This window comes from Tinamus guttatus, unplaced genomic scaffold, assembly GCF_059628265.1.
Source record: "Tinamus guttatus ecotype Peru unplaced genomic scaffold, ASM5962826v1 Tinamus_guttatus_pri_ptg000397l, whole genome shotgun sequence".
NCBI classification, from domain to species: Eukaryota; Metazoa; Chordata; class Aves; order Tinamiformes; family Tinamidae; genus Tinamus; species Tinamus guttatus.
The window spans coordinates 2,243,319-2,252,879 of NW_028288931.1; positions in this window are offsets into that span (position 1 = coordinate 2,243,319).

A 9,561-nucleotide genomic window follows, 5' to 3' on the forward strand; every position below is an offset into this window, starting at 1 on the left:
GAGGTCGCCCCGTCGCCGCGCTCGGCTCCGCGGGCCGCGTCGCTGCCGCCCGGCGCTTCCCTCCGCGGGAGCCTTCGGTTCTCGCCAGCACCGGCCAGGCAGGTCCCCTGGCCCAGGGGGGCTATAGGGAGAGCGTGGGTGCCCGTCAAGAGCTGGTGGCACCGGGCAGAGCCCTCGGAGGGTCTCGGGGCTCTCCGTGGCAGCCACTTCCCCGTCACTGCTGCCGTCGGCCCCAGCGAGGCAGAGGGACAGGGAGCAGCTGCCATTCCCGGGAACGGCTCCGAGCCGGTTGTCCCGCTGGTGCCGTTGGCCTCGCTCTGCCCCTCCAGCGGGTGTTGTGTCCATGGGGCAGGTGTTGTGCCCATGGGGTGGATGTTGTGCCCACAGAGCGGGTGTTGTGCCCATGGGGTGGATGTTGTGCCCATTGAGGGGGTGCTGTGCCCATGGGACGGGTGTTGTGCCCATGGGGCCAGTGTTGTGTCCACGGGATAGATGCTGTGTCCACGGGGTGGGTGTTGTGTCCATGGGACGGGTGTTGTGTCCCCGGGGTGGGTGTTGTGTCCCCGGGGCGGGTGTTGTGTCCACGGGGCCGGTGTTTCCGCCCTGTGCCGGTTCCTTGTGGCCCGGCTGCACCGAAGCCGCTGGGAGCTCCCGGTGCCTCCGAGCGGAGCCGCGAGGGCTCCGGGGCTGCGGAGCCCCCGGTGCTCCCGGCCGACGCGCAGGGGAGGCCGCTCCGCTCTGCGCCAGCCGCCTCCGCGTCCTCCTTCCCGCGGGGACAGCGACGCCCCCACGGACCTCGCGGGGTCCGGACGCTGCTCCGCTCCGGACGCTGCCGGGGACCGACCGCAGCCGCCTGCAGGATCCCCCCGGGACGCCCGGGATTTGGGCCGGCGCTGCCGCCAGGGCCGGAGCCGAATCCTGCATCCGTGCGACTTCCCTTCCCGTTTCCCATTCCCGGTCTGCTGCGCCCAGAGCCACTGGGCGTCAGGACTGCACAGCCCCAGCTCTTGGCAGGGCCACAATTTCAGAGCATTTTTCTTACCATTCCTCTTTTACTTTTTTTTTCTCTTTTCCTTTTTCCCCTCTCTTTTTCCTTTCTAAATCCCCGCTTCTGTGCATTTTGGACCCAGCTTGTCATATTTCTTTGGGCCTCCTCCATCCTACAGACTTTCTGGAGTCCTCCTTGTTAGCCCGGGAACTGCATGATTCATTGTGTGCTGGAGATTTAATACTGCACGTAAAACATTCCCCGCTCCCGTTTGTTTTCTTTCTTTCCCCCACCTCCTGCTTTTTCTTTTTTTCCTTGTTTCTTTTTTTCTCCCTTTTTCCTCCTTTCTTGGCTTCTCGCTTACACGCTGGAATTTCTTTGCATGATATAAAATAAATACATTCCCAAATACGTCCAGGAGGAAACGGCCCACTCGGGGGTTTCGGCTGTGGTTTCAGGGCCCTGCGGCCCGTTGAGTTCGCTCAGGGCTGGATGAGGGTGGTTTTCATGCTGAAAAAGCCCATTTTGGGGCAACCGACCTGCCTGACGTGTCCGAGTGGGTAGAAGAGATGGATCCGGGAGGAATCGCGATGCTCCTGCTTTGGTGGCGCTGGAGGGGAATGCGGATCTGGGGGAAGGTCTCGGAAGGGGGTTCCGGGTTCCTGGCCGGAGCCGCCTCCTCGCGCCGGATTCCCCCCACACCAGGTGCCCTCCAAGCGCCCTGGCCGTGGGCCCGTCCCCATCCGGGTTTTCCCTTGTGGTCCCTGGTGACACGTGGCTGGAGCCGGGCGCTACTCCGGGCTCCTGATTCCTAATCCCGGCAGGAATTGGGCTCCCCAAGCCTCTCCCTTGCATTGGAAGTGGGTGACGTTGTCCCCACCGCATGGGGACACCGGCACTGCCGCTGGCCCGAGCAGTTTGTCGTCTTTTTTTTTTTTTTAATATATATTTCTGCTTTTCTTTTTCTGCCGCTATTTGTGTCCCCTGTGGTTTTGGCAGCCCCGGCGTCATTGTCCCGGCTCCGGGGCGCAGCCGGGCCCGGCGGCTCCTCGCGCCCTCCGCACGGCACCGGGGACGGATTCGGCTCCCTTCCCGCTGCCCCCACCGTGGAGCCAAAGAAACCTATAAATAACTGGGTTTATTCTCATTATTCTCCTTATTTTCTTTGCACCCTGCACCGGACCCGGCGTTCCCGGCCCTGCGTCGCAGCCGCTGGCTCAGGGTCCCCCAGGGCTTGGCCTGGGCTCCCTTCCAGCCGCTCCTTTTCCATCTCTGGAGCTGAACCTGGGCAGGGTTTTGTTGGCAAACGCCAAAAAGAAAAAGGTTAAGGAAAAAAAAAAGGAAAGGATTAATCCTCGCCTGCAAAAACAGCTGATTCAGATCCGTAGTATCTTGATGTGGCAGAAAGAAATTAGCTGCTGCATGTGGGCTGAGCAAGGCGGCCGCGCCGGGAGCGCGGGGGCGGCCCGGCCGCCGCGCGGCTCCTGCTCCTTCTTCTCTTTCCCTTTCATGATTGGGATCTCGCTCCTCGCCGGGTTCGTTTGCTTTGGAGGCGCGTGGGGACGGGCCCTGCGGCGGGTCCCCGCGCCAGCGGCCCCGGGGCCGTTGTCACCTCCTTGTCCTCCCCACCAAGGGAGCAGCAGCCGGAGCATCTCTGTGCCTGGGCCGCCCATAAATTGTGACTCTTGACACCCGCTTTTATGTGTTTTTCTGCTTTTTCTTCCTCCAAGAATAAAAATTCCTTTGTAGACGGGAAGCTGGAGTCTTGCAGGGTGACTGCAAACGCTCCCAAAGGCCGGGAAGCAGGACCCATTTGCGGAATGGCAAATCCAGCGGGAAAGGCCAGGACCCTTGTCCTGGGGCAGGGAAAGGGGAGCTGAGCCCCAAACTGGTTTCTGAGCCCATTTCCTTTCCCTCTCCAGGCCCATTTTGAGCATCTCCTGTCGCAGCATCACCCGCAAGGATGGAAAGTCACCCGGCGAGCGGCCACAGAGCGCGGAGCGGAGCCGGGGAGGGAACAGTCGGAGCTGATTTTCACACCCGAATACGTTCACAGCCTTCAGATGGGAATCGAGGCTGCAGCAAACGGGGCTTCTTAGGGTCTGCATTTGCCATCCTGGACCACGGGGCCAGCTTCGAAAGCCAAGTTTATTTGTAAAGTTGCAGCAGGCTGAAGTAGCTGCTCTTAGGGGTCTCTTTTAAAGACACATATATATATATGTATGTGTGTATATATATATATATATATATACATAAACTTCAGCCTTTTGAAATGACTGGGCTGGGGAGGAGGGAAAGGCTTCATGAAGAGGGGCTTGTTTTTAATCTAATCAGCGGCCTCCCCCCCTAGGCAAGTGCTGGGGCTCATCAAGGCCGCGCACATAGAGGAGCCTTTGACATCTTCCTGCATAAACCGGGATTGTTCGGAGCGAAGCAGCGGATACGGCAGGACCTGGGGGGCTGGGGGCCCCGGCGGCCTCTCTCCCGGGGGCTCGGATGGCTCCTTGGGAAGCCCCATCCCTGGAATAGCTGGGAAGCCCCATTCCCAGAATATCCCAGCAGGGCTCGGAGGAAGCAGCATCCACCTCCTCCGCGGGATCTGGGGGGTCTTCCTGCCTCCCTGCATCACGGCGGCTGCGGTTGATAACGAGGCAAGGGAAAAAATATTAAAAGTTCATTTCATATATATTCAAAATTCATTCTATTTTATTTATATAGACTATATTTAAATGACCCACGCGCTTGTTCCTGGCGGCAGGAGGCGATCGGGGTGGGTGAGGAGGGAACCGCGGCCGGTGCCGGGATTTTCCCGTGGGCAGCGGCAGCGGAGCGGGGCCGAGCGCCGCGTGCCGCCCCCGGCAGCGGCGGCGGCAGCCGGATCGACCGGTCGAGCGGCGCCGCCTCCATCCCCGCCAGGCGCTCGGGCATCGCCGGGCGCGATGCGAGAAGAGCAATAATACAAAAATCCACCTCTGAGGAAATTCCTGTGGCGTTTTCCACCTTCTTCTCCCCTCCCTGTCTGTTTTTTGGGGGAGGTTATTGGCTTCCGAAGCCGCGAGAAAGTAGCAGGGTGTTTTTAAAGCAGACCTCGTGGTAAATGGAGGCGATGGTGCCACTTCTCCTGCCTTTCCTGCGCAACTGGGGGGGATAATAGTAATGGTGATAATAATAATAATAAAATAATCCCCACTGGCACTGTCGTTTGTTGCCGATATGGGATAGAGAGGTGGAGAACATTCTGAAATGCTCTGAAAACATTCGCTCGGCTGGGAGAATCAAAGCCCCATTGAGAGCCACAGAACCCCTCACATCGGCGGCTCTAATGAAAACCAAATTTCTCCCTGCGCGTGTTTTGCTTTGCGCCGATTTCCAAGGGCAGGGAGCTGGGCCGGGGCTCTGCAGTGCCCGGGAGGCCTCTCCTCTCCTCTCCTCTCCTCTCCTCTCCTCTCCTCTCCTCTCCTCTCCTCTCCTCTCCTCTCCTCTCCTCTCCTCTCCTCTCCTCTCCTCTCCTCTCTTCTCCTCTCTTCTCCTCTCCTCTCCAGGAGGAAGGCCCAAGTTCAGGCTGGGATCCGGGCAGCTGGAGCATCTTTGTACCCCACATTGGGAAAAGCATTTTTGTGCCAATTTCCCCCACATTCTGGGAGGGAAAAGCATCGGCTTTGGCTCGGCCAAAAGGTTTTGTCACCCCTGTGGTGCAGCGCCAAGGTTCTGCTTCCCTCCTTCACCCAGCTTCCATGCCAAAGATCCCGGCAAGGAGGGAACGGCCCTGGCACATCCCTCTTTGGAGCCCTATGTCCCACCAGGAATGACCCTTCCCAAGCTCTTCTCCATTGGAAAAAGCCTCCAGCCACTGGACCACCCAGCACGGGGAAGGGGCGCACGGGGAGCCCCCGTTCCCGTTAATCCCCTCGTTAACGCTCCCCTCCAACAATCCCCCCTTTCACGGAGGCTCCCGCCGCTTTCCAGCTCATTACACTGATGACGGCGGCTCCGGGATGGATTTCACGGCAGCCGGGAACGCCTGGGTGTTCCAGCCGCCCGCAGCCCCGGGAGCCCCGCGGCCGAGCCAGCCTTTGCTTTTTTTTTATTTTTCCTCTCCTATTATTCTTTCCCCCCAATCTTAAGGAATTAAATATATCTACGTTTTCAGGGTCCCACAGGGCTTTGCAGCTCGCTGGAAGGGAAAGGAAATACCCTGCCTAGTAGTGCCGGTATGAAATATTCCTGCTGGAGCTGAGCCAGGAGCGGGACGGGAGCCGGAGCTGCCATTCCCAGCCCCATTCCCAGCCCTCTCGGTATCCCCGCGTGGATGAAGCCGGGACTCGGATGCCCTCATCCCGCATCCACTGAGGCCGGTGGGGAGAGGCTGTTGCGTTTGCAACCCCGGGCTGATGCTCTTATTGGGATGGGCTTATATTTTACACATACATACCTATATATACACACATATATCCATATATATATGTATATGTAATCCATATATATATATATATATATACACACACACACACGTATCTCGCCGAGGCGTGCGGTCCCGCTGAGCAGGCAGATGTGGCTGACGCGGAACCTAGCGCTTTCCCTCATTAATTTTCTGTGTTTGCCACCGTTGAGCTTCTAAATAGGCAGTGTTCAAAAAATAAAATGACATTTTAAAAAAGGAAAAAGGGGAAGGAGCCCCCGCTCCGTCTGCTCCAGCAGGATGTGCCACGAGCGCCTCCCGGACAGCGGATTGGGTGTCCAGGTGCCGTGGCCAGGGCGCCTGGCCTTGGAAGGTGGAAAATCACCCGGGGCCTTCAGGTGTGGGTGATCTTGGGCATTGGCTGCTGGCGCTGGCGTTGGAGAGTGGCCGAGAGGAGCCTGAGGGCCTCTGGCTGCTGGTGGCCCCGTGGAAGCTGGTGGTAGTGGTGGGAATGTGGTAATGGTGGTGGGCACATGATGGGTACCTGGTGGTGGCGGTGGGTACATGGTGATGGTGGTGGAGGTGGGCACATGGTGGAGGGCACATGGTGGTGGTAGTGGTGGCCACATGGTGGTGGTGGTGGCTACATGGTGGTGGATACATGGTCATGGTGGTGGGTACATGGTGGTGGTAGTGGGCATGTGGTGGTGGGCACATGGTGATGGTAGTGGTGGGTACATGGTGGTGGGCACATGGTGGTGGATACATGGTCATGGTGGGGGGTATGTGGTGGTGGTGGGTACATGGTTGGTGGGCACGTGGTGGTGGGTATGTGGTGATGGGTACACGGTGGTGGTAGTCGTGGGCACATGGTGGTGGTGGTGGCTACATGGTGGTGGATCCATGGTCATGGTGGTGGGTACATGGTTGGTGGGCACATGGTGGTGGCAGTGGGCATGTGGTGGTGGTAATGGTGGGTACATGGTGGTGGGCACGTGGTAGTGGATACATGGTCATGGTGGTGGGTACGTGGTGGTGGGTACATGGTTGGTGGGCACATGGTGGTGGTAGTGGGCATGCGGTGATGGGTACATGGTGGTGGTAGTGGTGGGTACATGACGGTGGTGGGCACATGGTGCTGGTGGTGACATGGTGGTGGTGGCAGTGGGCACATGGTGGTGGTGGTGGGCACATGGTGGTAGGCACATGGTAGTCATGGTGGTGGGTACATGGTGGTGGTGGGTACATGGTGATGGACACATGGTTGTGGGCATGTACTGGCACTTCATAACAAAGGGCTGCTTATTCACCTTCTTTCTTATTATTTCTCCCTTCTCTCTTCATGAGGGTTTTAAATGAGGCCGTGAGTAACGAGCAGGTCAACGTGGGCTGCAAAGCTCCTCCGAGGAGCAGCTGCGCTCGGGGCCTCCTCTCCGTGCAGAGCGGGCGGCTGCGGTTCTGCTCTGCGCTGCCCTTTTCCTTCTGCTTTTTCCTTAGTTTTAATTTCTCTGCGCTCCTGCGGCCATGGGCAGGTGTCTAGAGAGGAACGGGAATAACGAAGCTGATCCGGACACGGCCCCGCGTCACACGGGAGCATCGGGATGGGAGACCCCGCGGGATCCTTGTCCCCGGAGCGGGTCGTGCCGGCACAGAGCGAGCAGGCGGCGGGAGGCTTTGAACCGTACGTTTATTATTCCACATGGAAAGGCATTCAAAGGATTACACGGAGGCCTGACAACATCGCCACGTACATCGGCTAGAACACGGATCACAGAAAGCAGCTCCGGGCCCACGGAGCGGCTCCGGCGGGAGCCTCTTCCCGCTGGCGCCGGGAGCAGCCCCGGCCTCGCCGTCCCCAACCTCCCCCCTCCCCAGTGACAAGTGCTACACGTTAAAAACATGGGCTACATATTAAATATAGGGCATTACCTTCAAGTAGGGCTGGTACCTTACACAAATAACCACATTATTTGGTATTCCTAGCTCGTTTTCTTTTTTTTTTTAATGTCCATCAGAAGAGTCCATTAAAAAAAAGCAATAAAACTTCCTCCTTCTTTACCTAGAGATCTCTGTTCTCGTCTCCTTAGCTGCTTGGTGCTGTTTTTTACCCTGCACATACAAGTATTTATTAGAAGCATTATTAAGAATCGGATCCTTCAACACATTTAAGAATTATATTATTATAACAAATAAGACCAAAAATTAGATTTTATAGTTAAATATTCTGAGAGCCAGACAAAGGGGTTTCACTGTACAAGCGATTGTGCATTTCTTTCTTTTTTTTTTTGTAAAAAAAAAGCAAATTATAGTGCAAAGCAAAAATCGTTGGCCTGTCTCGTGACCACTTGCATACAACAGAGGTGCGGATACTTACACCTTCACATGACAATATGTCATAACAACATCGTTGCCATTGCTTTTTTCTTTTTTTTTTTCTTTTTTTTTTCTTTTTAAATTCACTCTGAACAGTCTTAAATTAACCTCGTCCCGTGAATGCCTTGGTTTTTCTTTGTGCTTTCAATCAGTGGTAGGAGAAACGTAAATGCACTGAAACGCAGGCTGCTCGAGCAGCCTCAGGCGAGGGCAGGTTGCAGTTTGCTGGGATAGGGTGGGTTTTTTTCCTTTTTTTCTGTAGTTTTTCGCCGTTTTTCTTGGCGGTTTCGCTCAGGAGGGGTCAGCGAAGCCTCCCGGCTGTTTTGTGATGCCCCCGGGGTGCCCCAGTGCGACCAGCTGCAATTTGGGTTTGGCGATGGGGCAGCAGCGTGTGCGAAATCCCTGCGGATGCAGGATGGAGCGCGAGGCTGGTCCCACGCGCAGGGGCTTGGAGGTAAAATCCCGGCTGCCTCGGACCTTTCCCAAGCATCCGGGGCCAGGAAACCCGGAGCCAACCCTAACCCCCATGTCAGGCACCGATGGCTCAACGTAAACCTGCCACTAAACCGGGCCTGGGACTCCCCTTCCTGGTGTCCTGCTGCGCGTTGTTGGGGTTGCAAATCCTCCGGGAGCTCATGGAAGTGCCCTGAGCACCAGGAGGCTCCGGGGGCTGCTTTGTGCTCAGGATGGGCCAGGACTTGTGGTGGCCGTTCCTCAGTTCATCACCTACCCGTGCTCTAGTGCGCTCTGCGGGAAAAGAGGCCGGAAAAGAAGGGGATGGGGTGGAAAACACGGGCTAACATTGCGTCACTCTGTGCCCACCACCAAGGGGTCTGATTAGAGATCGCTCCGGTCTCCAGATCTCAGCGAGAGCTTTGGAAAGTCCTTTCTTAACGAAAAAAGAAAAAGCATCATGGGTGAAAACCCGGGAAGGGATCGTAACAGAAAGAGGAGGCTTCGCCACGAGCTGCATGTGCATCTCCCACGATCCGGGTCGTCCCGGCCGCCGCTCCGGCCACCACCGTGGAGCCGCGCGGAGAGGTCGGGACAAAGAGCAAAAGGAAACACAACGAACCACATCTCATTAAAAAATACATCTCGTTTGTAAACATAGAGCGGGGGGGGCGTCAGGCCTGGGATCAACCACGGTCCTGTCTGGAAAACAACAGCAGTGACAAGAAAAAAAAAAAAATGAACAAGGCAACCTCTGGCATCGAGGACGAGTGGCAGCGACGGCGTCGCCGCTGCGGGGACGGGGCTGATGCCGACGGAGCCTCCCGGCCCCGCGGGCTGTAAACCAGACTCGTGTGCGGCCCCGAGCTCTTTGGTGGCCAGAGGCCCCAAAGTGGCCAGGAGGGAGGGAGAGGAGACAGAAATAGATGTTTTTCTTTGCTTTTTCTTTTTTTTTCCTTTTTTTTTGTTTTTTTGCAGTTCAGTCTTCCTGCATTGGCTGATGGGCAGCTTGGCCGATTTCCTGCACTTTCCTCCTCTCTGGACACCTCAGGCTGTGCAGAAGGGCAATTTTTTTTTTTTTAATCTTTTCACCGTTTTGTGTGGGGACGAGGGGGAGAGTGAGATGACTGAGAAGTGTTCTGTAATAAACAAATATCTGATTCCACACAGCTTTCTTAAAAAAAAAAATCTGTTCCCTAGCTACAACCCACATTTTTCAACCACATGGGAGGAACCACATCAAGCGACACATTCAAGCCTCGAGGACGTTCATCTTGAAATGTAACGCAGGGCCGGGGCCGTCTTCACTTGATGCTCGCCCATGCAAAGGATCCTGGTTGGCTTTCGG